This window comes from Dendrobates tinctorius, unplaced genomic scaffold, assembly GCF_039654945.1.
Source record: "Dendrobates tinctorius isolate UK_male_01 unplaced genomic scaffold, ASM3965494v1 ptg000143l, whole genome shotgun sequence".
Classification (NCBI taxonomy): Eukaryota; Metazoa; Chordata; class Amphibia; order Anura; family Dendrobatidae; genus Dendrobates; species Dendrobates tinctorius.
In genome coordinates this window covers 47,419,498-47,434,066 of record NW_027361810.1, presented here as the reverse complement: position 1 = coordinate 47,434,066, position 14,569 = coordinate 47,419,498, and positions in this window count along the sequence as shown.

Here is a 14,569-nt window from a genome sequence, read left to right as displayed (position 1 = left end):
CTGTATATAACATAAAGGTGAAACAAGGGCAGTGTATATAACAGGTGACACACGGGCACTGTATATAACAGATGACACACGGGCACTGTATATAATATAAAGGTGACACACGGGCACTGTATATAACATAAAGGTGAAACAAGGGCAGTGTATATAACAGAGGTGACACACAGGCACTGTATATAATATATAGGTGACACATGGGCACTGTATATAAAAGGTGACACACGGGCACTGTATATAATATAAAGGTGACACACGGGCACTGTATATAACAGGTGACACACGGGCACTGTATATAACATAAAGGTGACACACGGGCACTGTATATAATAGGTGACACACGGCACTGTACATAATATAAAGGTGACACACGGGCACTGTATATAACAGGTGACACACGGGCACTGTATATAATATAAAGGTGACACACGGGCACTGTATATAACAGGTGAAACACGGGAACTGTATATAACATAAAGGTGACACACGGGCACTGTATATAACATAAAGGTGTCACACGGGCACTGTATATAATAGGTGACACACGGCACTGTATATAACAGGTGACACACGGGCACTGTATATAACAGAGGTGACACACAGGCACTGTATATAATGTAAAGGTGACACACGGGCAATGTATATAACATAAAGGTGACACACGGGCACTGTATATAATAGGTGACACACGGGAACTGTATAGAATGTAAAGGTGACACACGGGCACTGTATATAATAGGTGACACACGGTAACTGTATATAATGTAAAGGTGACACACTGGCACTGTATATAACAGGTGACACACGGGCACTGTATATAACATAAAGGTGACACATGGGCACTGTATATAATAGGTGACACACGGCACTGTATATAACAGGAGACACACAGGCACTGTATATAACAGGTGACACACGGCACTGTATATAACAGGTGACACACCGCACTGTACATAATATAAAGGAGACACATGGGCACTGTATATAACAGGTGACACACGGGCACTGTATATAATATAAAGGTGACACACGGGCACTATATATAACAGGTGACACACGGGCACTGTATATAACAGGTGACACACGGGCACTGCATATAACAGAGGTGACACACGGGCACTGTATATAACAGGTGACACACGGGAACTGTATATAATATAAAGGTGACACACGGCCACTGTATATAATATAAAGGTGACACACGGGCACTGTATATAACATAAAGGTGACACACGGGCACTGTATATAACAGGTGACACACGGACACTGTATATAACAGAGTTGACACACAGGCACTGTATATAACAGGTGCCACACGGGAACTGTATATAATATAAAGGTGACACACGGGCACTGTATATAACATAAAGGTGACACACGGGCACTGTATATAACAGGTGACACACGGGCACTGTATATAATATAAAGGTGACACACGGGCACTGTATATAACATAAAGGTGACACACGGGCACTGTATATAATATAAAGGTGACACACGGGCACTGTATTTAACAGGTGACACACGGGCACTGTATAAAACAGGTGACACACGGCACTGTACATAATATAAAGGTGACACAAGGGCACTGTATATAACAGGTGACACACGGGCACTGTACATAGTATAAAGGTGACACACGGCACTGTATATAATATAAAGGTGACACACAGGCACTGTATATAATATAAAGGTGACACACAGGCACTGTATATAATATAAAGGTGACACACAGGCACTGTATATAACAGGTGACACACGGGCACTGTATATAATGTAAAGGTGACACACGGGCACTATATATAACATAAAGGTGACACACGGGCACTGTATATAATAGGTGACACACGGGAACTGTATAGAATGTAAAGGTGACACACGGTAACTGTATATAATGTAAAGGTGACACACGGGCACTGTATATAACATAAAGGTGACACACGGGCACTGTATATAATATAAAGGTGACACACGGGCACTGTATATAACATAAAGGTGACACACGGGCATTATATATAACAGGTGACACACGGGCATTGTATATAACAGGTGACACACGGGCACTGTATATAATATAAAGGTGACACACGGGCACTGTATATAACATAAAGGTGACACACGGGCACTATATATAACAGGTGACACACGGGCATTGTATATAACAGGTGACACACGGGCACTGTATATAATATATAGGTGACACACGGGCACTGTATATAATATAAAGGTGACACACGGGCACTGTATATAACAGGTGACACACGGGCACTGTATATAACAGATGTAAAACACGGGCACTGTATATAATATAAAGGTGACACACGGGCACTGTATATAATATAATGGTGACACACGGGTACTGTATATAACAGGTGACACACGGGCACTGTATATAACAGGTGACACACGGGCACTGTATATAATATAAAGGTGACACACGGCACTGTATATAACAGGTGACACACGGGCACTGTATACAATATAATGGTGACACACGGGCACTGTATATAATATAAAGGTGACACACGGGCACTGTATATAACAGGTGACACACGGGCACTGTATATAATATAAAAGAGACACACGGGCACTGTATATGACAGGTGACACACGGGCACTGTATATAATAGGTGACACACGGGCACTGTATATAATATAAAGGTGACACACGGGCACTGTATATAACAGGTGACACTCGGGCACTGTATATAACAGATGTAAAACACGGGCACTGTATATAATATAAAGGTGACACACGGGCACTGTATATAATATAAAGGTGACACACGGGTACTGTATATAACAGGTGACACACGGGCACTGTATATAACAGGTGACACACGGGCACTGTATATAATATAAAGGTGACACACGGCACTGTATATAACAGGTGACACACGGGCACTGTATATAATATGATGGTGACACACGGACACTGTATATAATATAAAGGTGACACACGGGCACTGTATATAACAGGTGACACACGGGCACTGTATATAATATAAAAGAGACACACGGGCACTGTATATGACAGGTGACACACGGGCACTGTATATAATAGGTGACACACGGGCACTGTATATAATATAAATGTGACACACGGGCACTGTATATAATATAAAGGTGACACACGGGCACTGTATATAACAGGTGACACACGGGCACTGTATATAACAGAGGTGACACACGGGCACTGTATATAATATAAAGGTGACACACGGGCACTGTATATAACAGGTGACACACGGGCACTGTATATAATATAAAGGTGACACACGCGCACTGTACATAATATAAAGGTGACACGTGCACTGTACATAATATAAAGGTGACATACGGGAAATGTATATAACAGGTGTCACACAGGCACTGTATATAACAGGTGACACACGGGCACTGTATATAATATAAAGGTGACACACGGGCACTGTATATAACAGATGACACACGGGCACTGTATATAACAGAGGTGACACACGGGCACTGTATATAACAGGTGACACACGGGCACTGTACATAATATAAAGGTGACACACGGGCACTGTATATAATATAAAGGTGACACACGAGCACTGTATATAATGTAAAGGTGACACACGAGCACTGTATATAATATAAAGGTGACACACATGCACTGTATATAATATAAAGGTGACACACGGGCACTGTATATAACAGGTGACACACGGGCACTGTACATAATATAAAGGTGACACACGGGCACTGTATATAACAGGTGACACACGGGCATTGTATATAACAGGTGACACACGGGCACTGTATATAATATAAAGGTGACACACGGGCATTGTATATAATATAAAGGTGACACATGGGCACTGTATATAACAGGTGACACACGAGCACTGTATATAAAAGGTGACACACGTGCACTGTACATAATATAAAGGTGACACACGGGCACTGTATATAACAGGTGACACACGGGCACTGTATATAATATAAAGGTGACACACGGCACTGTATATAACAGGTGACACATGGGCACTGTATATAACAGGTGACACACGGGCACTGTATATAATATAAAGGTGAAACACGGCACTGTATATAACAGGTGACACACGGGCACTGTATATAACAGGTGACACACGGGCACTGTATATAACAGGTGACACATGGGCACTGTATATAATATAAAGGTGACACACGGCACTGTATATAACAGGTGACACATGGGCACTGTATATAATATAAAGGTGACACACGGCACTGTATATAACAGGTGACATACGACACTGGATATATACCAGGTGACACACAGGCACTGTATATAACAGGTGACACACGGGCACTGTATATAACAGGTGACACACGGCCACTGTATATAATATAAAGGTGAAACACGGCACTGTATATAACAGGTGACACATGGGCACTGTATATAACAGGTGACACACGGGCACTGTATATAACAGGTGACACACAGGCACTGTATATAATATAAAGGTGACACACGGGCACTGTATATAACAGGTGACACACGGGCACTGTACATAATATAAAGGTGACACACGGGCACTGTATATAACAGGTGACACACGGGCACTGTATATAATATAAAGGTGACACACGGGCACTGTATATAATATAAAGGTGACACACGGGCACTGTATATAACAGGTGACACACGGGCACTGTATATAATATAAAGGTGACACACGTGCACTGTATATAATATAAAGGTGACACACGGGCACTGTACATAATATAAAGGTGACACACGGGCACTGTATATAACAGGTGACACACGGGCACTGTATATAACAGGTGACACATGGGCACTGTATATAATATAAAGGTGACACATGGCACTGTATATAACAGGTGACACATGGGCACTGTATATAACAGGTGACACACGGGCACTGTATATAACAGAGGTGACACACGGGCACTGTATATAATAGGTGACACACGGGCACTGTATATAATATAAAGGTGACACACGGGCACTGTATATAACAGGTGACACATGGGCACTGTATATAATATAAAGGTGACACACGGCACTGTATATAACAGGTGAGACATGGGCACTGTATATAATATAAAGGTGAGACACGGCACTGTACATAACAGGTGACACACGGCACTGGATATATACCAGGTGACACACGGGCACTGTATATAACAGGTGACACACAGGCACTGTATATAACAGGTGACACACGGCCACTGTATATAATGTAAAGCTGACACATGGCACTGTATATAACAGGTGACACACGGGCACTGTATATAACAGGTGACACACGGGCACTGTATATAATATAAAGGTGACACACCGGCACTGTATATAACAGGTGACACACGGGCACTGTACATAATATAAAGGTGACACACGGGCACTGTATATAACAGGTGACACACGGGCACTGTATATAACAGGTGACACACGGGCACTGTATATAATATAAAGGTGACACACGGGCACTGTATATAATATAAAGGTGACACACGGACACTGTATATAACAGGTGATACACGGGCACTGTATATAACAGAGGTGACACACGGGCAATGTATATAATATAAAGGTGACACACGGGCACTGTATATAACAGGTGACACACGGGTACTGTATATAATATAAAGGTGACACACGTGCACTGTATATAATATAAAGGTGACACACGGGCACTGTATATAACAGGTGACACACAGGCACTGTACATAATATAAAGGTGACACACTGGCACTGTATATAATATAAAGGTGACACACGTGCTCTGTATATAATATAAAGGTGACACACGTCAACTGTATATAATATAAAGGTGACACACGGGAACTGTATGTAATATAAAGGTGACACACGTGCACTGTATATAATATAAAGGTGACAGACGTGCACTGTACATAATATAAAGGTGACATACGGGAAAAGTATATAACAGGTGACACACGGGCACTGTATATAATATAAAGGTGACACACGGGCACTGTATATAACAGGTGACACACGGGCACTGTATATAATATAAAGGTGACACACGGGCACTGTATATAACAGATGACACACGGGCACTGTATATAACAGGTGACACACGGGCACTGTATATAACAGAGGTGACACACGGGCACTGTATATAACAGGTGACACACGGGCACTGTACATAATATAAAGGTGACACACGGGCACTGTATATAATATAAAGGTGACACACGAGCACTGTATATAATATAAAGGTGACACACGTGCACTGTATATAATATAAAGGTGACACACGGGCACTGTATATAACAGGTGACACACGGGCACTGTACATAATATAAAGGTGACACACGGGCACTGTATATAACAGGTGACACACGGGCATTGTATATAACAGGTGACACACGGGCACTGTATATAATATAAAGGTGACACACGGGCAATGTATATAATATAAAGGTGACACACGGGCACTGCATATAACATGTGACACATGGGCACTGTATATAACAGTTGACACATGTGCACTGTACATAATATAAAGGTGACACACGGGCACTGTATATAACAGGTGACACACGGGCACTGTATATAACAGAGGTGACACACGGGCACTGTATATAATATAAAGGTGACACACGGGCACTATATATAACAGGTGACACACGGGCACTGTATATAATATAAAGGTGACACACGTGCACTGTACATAATATAAAGGTGACATACGGGAAATGTATATAACAGGTGACACACAGGCACTGTATATAACAGGTGACACACGGGCACTGTATATAATATTAAGGTGACACACGGGCACTGTATCTAACAGATGACACACGGGCACTGTATATAACAGGTGACACACGGGCACTGTATATAACAGAGGTGACACACGGGCACTGTATATAACAGGTGACACACGGGCACTGTACATAATATAAAGGTGACACACGGGCACTGTATATAATTTAAAGATGACACACGAGCACTGTGTATAATATAAAGGTGACACACGGGCACTGTATATAACAGGTGACACACGGGCACTGTATATAACAGGTGACATACGGGCACTGTATATAATATAAAGGTGACACACGGGCATTGTATATAATATAAAGGTGACACACGGGCACTGTATATAACAGGTGACACATGGGCACTGTATATAACAGGTGACACACGGGCACTGTATATAAAAGGTGACATACGTGCACTGTACATAATATAAAGGTGACACACGGGCACTGTATATAACAGGTGACACACGAGCACTGTATATAATATAAAGGTGACACACGTGAACTGTATATAATATAAAGGTGACACACGGGCACTGTATATAACAGGTGACACACGGGCACTGTACATAATATAAAGGTGACACACGGGCACTGTATATAACATAAAGGTGACACACGGGCACTATATATAACAGGTGAAACACGGGCATTGTATATAACAAGTGACACACGGGCACTGTATATAATATATAGGTGACACACGGGCACTGTATATAATATAAAGGTGACACACGGGCACTGTATATAACAGGTGACACACGGGCACTGTATATAACAGATGTAAAACACGGGCACTGTATATAATATAAAGGTGACACACGGGCACTGTATATAATATAAAGGTGACACACTGGTACTGTATATAACAGGTGACACACGGGCACTGTATATAACAGGTGACACACGGGCACTGTATATAATATAAAGGTGACACACGGCACTGTATATAACAGGTGACACACGGGCACTGTATACAATATAATGGTGACACACGGGCACTGTATATAATATAAAGGTGACACACGGGCACTGTATATAACAGGTGACACACGGGCACTGTATATAATATAAAAGAGACACACGGGCACTGTATATGACAGGTGACACACGGGCACTGTATATAATATAAAGGTGACACACGGGCACTGTATATAACAGGTGACACACGGGCACTGTATATAACAGATGTAAAACACGGGCACTGTATATAATATAAAGGTGACACACGGGCACTGTATATAATATAAAGGTGACACACGGGCACTGTATATAACAGGTGACACACGGGCACTGTATATAACAGGTGACACACGGGCACTGTATATAATATAAAGGTGACACACGGCACTGTATATAACAGGTGACACACGGGCACTGTATATAATATGATGGTGACACACGGACACTGTATATAATATAAAGGTGACACACGGGCACTGTATATAACAGGTGACACACGGGCACTGTATATAATATAAAAGAGACACACGGGCACTGTATATGACAGGTGACACACGGGCACTGTATATAATAGGTGACACACGGGCACTGTATATAATATAAATGTGACACACGGGCACTGTATATAATATAAAGGTGACACACGGGCACTGTATATAACAGGTGACACACGGGCACTGTATATAACAGAGGTGACACACGGGCACTGTATATAATATAAAGGTGACACACGGGCACTGTATATAACAGGTGACACACGGGCACTGTATATAATATAAAGGTGACACACGCGCACTGTACATAATATAAAGGTGACACGTGCACTGTACATAATATAAAGGTGACATACGGGAAATGTATATAACAGGTGTCACACAGGCACTGTATATAACAGGTGACACACGGGCACTGTATATAATATAAAGGTGACACACGGGCACTGTATATAACAGATGACACACGGGCACTGTATATAACAGAGGTGACACACGGGCACTGTATATAACAGGTGACACACGGGCACTGTACATAATATAAAGGTGACACACGGGCACTGTATATAATATAAAGGTGACACACGAGCACTGTATATAATGTAAAGGTGACACACGAGCACTGTATATAATATAAAGGTGACACACATGCACTGTATATAATATAAAGGTGACACACGGGCACTGTATATAACAGGTGACACACGGGCACTGTACATAATATAAAGGTGACACACGGGCACTGTATATAACAGGTGACACACGGGCATTGTATATAACAGGTGACACACGGGCACTGTATATAATATAAAGGTGACACACGGGCATTGTATATAATATAAAGGTGACACATGGGCACTGTATATAACAGGTGACACACGAGCACTGTATATAAAAGGTGACACACGTGCACTGTACATAATATAAAGGTGACACACGGGCACTGTATATAACAGGTGACACACGGGCACTGTATATAATATAAAGGTGACACACGGCACTGTATATAACAGGTGACACATGGGCACTGTATATAACAGGTGACACACGGGCACTGTATATAATATAAAGGTGAAACACGGCACTGTATATAACAGGTGACACACGGGCACTGTATATAACAGGTGACACACGGGCACTGTATATAACAGGTGACACATGGGCACTGTATATAATATAAAGGTGACACACGGCACTGTATATAACAGGTGACACATGGGCACTGTATATAATATAAAGGTGACACACGGCACTGTATATAACAGGTGACATACGACACTGGATATATACCAGGTGACACACAGGCACTGTATATAACAGGTGACACACGGGCACTGTATATAACAGGTGACACACGGCCACTGTATATAATATAAAGGTGAAACACGGCACTGTATATAACAGGTGACACATGGGCACTGTATATAACAGGTGACACACGGGCACTGTATATAACAGGTGACACACAGGCACTGTATATAATATAAAGGTGACACACGGGCACTGTATATAACAGGTGACACACGGGCACTGTACATAATATAAAGGTGACACACGGGCACTGTATATAACAGGTGACACACGGGCACTGTATATAATATAAAGGTGACACACGGGCACTGTATATAATATAAAGGTGACACACGGGCACTGTATATAACAGGTGACACACGGGCACTGTATATAATATAAAGGTGACACACGTGCACTGTATATAATATAAAGGTGACACACGGGCACTGTACATAATATAAAGGTGACACACGGGCACTGTATATAACAGGTGACACACGGGCACTGTATATAACAGGTGACACATGGGCACTGTATATAATATAAAGGTGACACATGGCACTGTATATAACAGGTGACACATGGGCACTGTATATAACAGGTGACACACGGGCACTGTATATAACAGAGGTGACACACGGGCACTGTATATAATAGGTGACACACGGGCACTGTATATAATATAAAGGTGACACACGGGCACTGTATATAACAGGTGACACATGGGCACTGTATATAATATAAAGGTGACACACGGCACTGTATATAACAGGTGAGACATGGGCACTGTATATAATATAAAGGTGAGACACGGCACTGTACATAACAGGTGACACACGGCACTGGATATATACCAGGTGACACACGGGCACTGTATATAACAGGTGACACACAGGCACTGTATATAACAGGTGACACACGGCCACTGTATATAATGTAAAGCTGACACATGGCACTGTATATAACAGGTGACACACGGGCACTGTATATAACAGGTGACACACGGGCACTGTATATAATATAAAGGTGACACACCGGCACTGTATATAACAGGTGACACACGGGCACTGTACATAATATAAAGGTGACACACGGGCACTGTATATAACAGGTGACACACGGGCACTGTATATAACAGGTGACACACGGGCACTGTATATAATATAAAGGTGACACACGGGCACTGTATATAATATAAAGGTGACACACGGACACTGTATATAACAGGTGATACACGGGCACTGTATATAACAGAGGTGACACACGGGCAATGTATATAATATAAAGGTGACACACGGGCACTGTATATAACAGGTGACACACGGGTACTGTATATAATATAAAGGTGACACACGTGCACTGTATATAATATAAAGGTGACACACGGGCACTGTATATAACAGGTGACACACAGGCACTGTACATAATATAAAGGTGACACACTGGCACTGTATATAATATAAAGGTGACACACGTGCTCTGTATATAATATAAAGGTGACACACGTGAACTGTATATAATATAAAGGTGACACACGGGAACTGTATGTAATATAAAGGTGACACACGTGCACTGTATATAATATAAAGGCGACAGACGTGCACTGTACATAATATAAAGGTGACATACGGGAAAAGTATATAACAGGTGACACACGGGCACTGTATATAATATAAAGGTGACACACGGGCACTGTATATAACAGGTGACACACGGGCACTGTATATAATATAAAGGTGACACACGGGCACTGTATATAACAGATGACACACGGGCACTGTATATAACAGGTGACACACGGGCACTGTATATAACAGAGGTGACACACGGGCACTGTATATAACAGGTGACACACGGGCACTGTACATAATATAAAGGTGACACACGGGCACTGTATATAATATAAAGGTGACACACGAGCACTGTATATAATATAAAGGTGACACACGTGCACTGTATATAATATAAAGGTGACACACGGGCACTGTATATAACAGGTGACACACGGGCACTGTACATAATATAAAGGTGACACACGGGCACTGTATATAACAGGTGACACACGGGCATTGTATATAACAGGTGACACACGGGCACTGTATATAATATAAAGGTGACACACGGGCAATGTATATAATATAAAGGTGACACACGGGCACTGCATATAACATGTGACACATGGGCACTGTATATAACAGTTGACACATGTGCACTGTACATAATATAAAGGTGACACACGGGCACTGTATATAACAGGTGACACACGGGCACTGTATATAACAGAGGTGACACACGGGCACTGTATATAATATAAAGGTGACACACGGGCACTATATATAACAGGTGACACACGGGCACTGTATATAATATAAAGGTGACACACGTGCACTGTACATAATATAAAGGTGACACACGTGCACTGTACATAATATAAAGGTGACATACGGGAAATGTATATAACAGGTGACACACAGGCACTGTATATAACAGGTGACACACGGGCACTGTATATAATATTAAGGTGACACACGGGCACTGTATCTAACAGATGACACACGGGCACTGTATATAACAGGTGACACACGGGCACTGTATATAACAGAGGTGACACACGGGCACTGTATATAACAGGTGACACACGGGCACTGTACATAATATAAAGGTGACACACGGGCACTGTATATAATTTAAAGATGACACACGAGCACTGTGTATAATATAAAGGTGACACACGGGCACTGTATATAACAGGTGACACACGGGCACTGTATATAACAGGTGACATACGGGCACTGTATATAATATAAAGGTGACACACGGGCATTGTATATAATATAAAGGTGACACACGGGCACTGTATATAACAGGTGACACATGGGCACTGTATATAACAGGTGACACACGGGCACTGTATATAAAAGGTGACATACGTGCACTGTACATAATATAAAGGTGACACACGGGCACTGTATATAACAGGTGACACACGAGCACTGTATATAATATAAAGGTGACACACGTGAACTGTATATAATATAAAGGTGACACACGGGCACTGTATATAACAGGTGACACACGGGCACTGTACATAATATAAAGGTGACACACGGGCACTGTATATAACATAAAGGTGACACACGGGCACTATATATAACAGGTGACACACGGGCATTGTATATAACAAGTGACACACGGGCACTGTATATAATATATAGGTGACACACGGGCACTGTATATAATATAAAGGTGACACACGGGCACTGTATATAACAGGTGACACACGGGCACTGTATATAACAGATGTAAAACACGGGCACTGTATATAATATAAAGGTGACACACGGGCACTGTATATAATATAAAGGTGACACACTGGTACTGTATATAACAGGTGACACACGGGCACTGTATATAACAGGTGACACACGGGCACTGTATATAATATAAAGGTGACACACGGCACTGTATATAACAGGTGACACACGGGCACTGTATACAATATAATGGTGACACACGGGCACTGTATATAATATAAAGGTGACACACGGGCACTGTATATAACAGGTGACACACGGGCACTGTATATAATATAAAAGAGACACACGGGCACTGTATATGACAGGTGACACACGGGCACTGTATATAATATAAAGGTGACACACGGGCACTTTATATAACAGGTGACACACGGGCACTGTATATAACAGATGTAAAACACGGGCACTGTATATAATATAAAGGTGACACACGGGCACTGTATATAATATAAAGGTGACACACGGGCACTGTATATAACAGGTGACACACGGGCACTGTATATAACAGGTGACACACGGGCACTGTATATAATATAAAGGTGACACACGGCACTGTATATAACAGGTGACACACGGGCACTGTATATAATATGATGGTGACACACGGACACTGTATATAATATAAAGGTGACACACGGGCACTGTATATAACAGGTGACACACGGGCACTGTATATAATATAAAAGAGACACACGGGCACTGTATATGACAGGTGACACACGGGCACTGTATATAATAGGTGACACACGGGCACTGTATATAATATAAATGTGACACACGGGCACTGTATATAATATAAAGGTGACACACGGGCACTGTATATAACAGGTGACACACGGGCACTGTATATAACAGAGGTGACACACGGGCACTGTATATAATATAAAGGTGACACACGGGCACTGTATATAACAGGTGACACACGGGCACTGTATATAATATAAAGGTGACACACGCGCACTGTACATAATATAAAGGTGACACGTGCACTGTACATAATATAAAGGTGACATACGGGAAATGTATATAACAGGTGTCACACAGGCACTGTATATAACAGGTGACACACGGGCACTGTATATAATATAAAGGTGACACACGGGCACTGTATATAACAGATGACACACGGGCACTGTATATAACAGAGGTGACACACGGGCACTGTATATAACAGGTGACACACGGGCACTGTACATAATATAAAGGTGACACACGGGCACTGTATATAATATAAAGGTGACACACGAGCACTGTATATAATGTAAAGGTGACACACGGGCACTGTATATAATATAAAGGTGACACACGAGCACTGTATATAATATAAAGGTGACACACGTGCACTGTATATAATATAAAGGTGACACACGGGCACTGTATATAACAGGTGACACACGGGCACTGTACATAATATAAAGGTGACACACGGGCACTGTATATAACAGGTGACACACGGGCATTGTATATAACAGGTGACACACGGGCACTGTATATAATATAAAGGTGACACACGGGCATTGTATATAATATAAAGGTGACACATGGGCACTGTATATAACAGGTGACACACGGGCACTGTATATAACAGGTGACACACGTGCACTGTACATAATATAAAGGTGACACACGGGCACTGTATATAACAGGTGACACACGGGCACTGTATATAATATAAAGGTGACACACGGCACTGTATATAACAGGTGACACATGGGCACTGTATATAACAGGTGA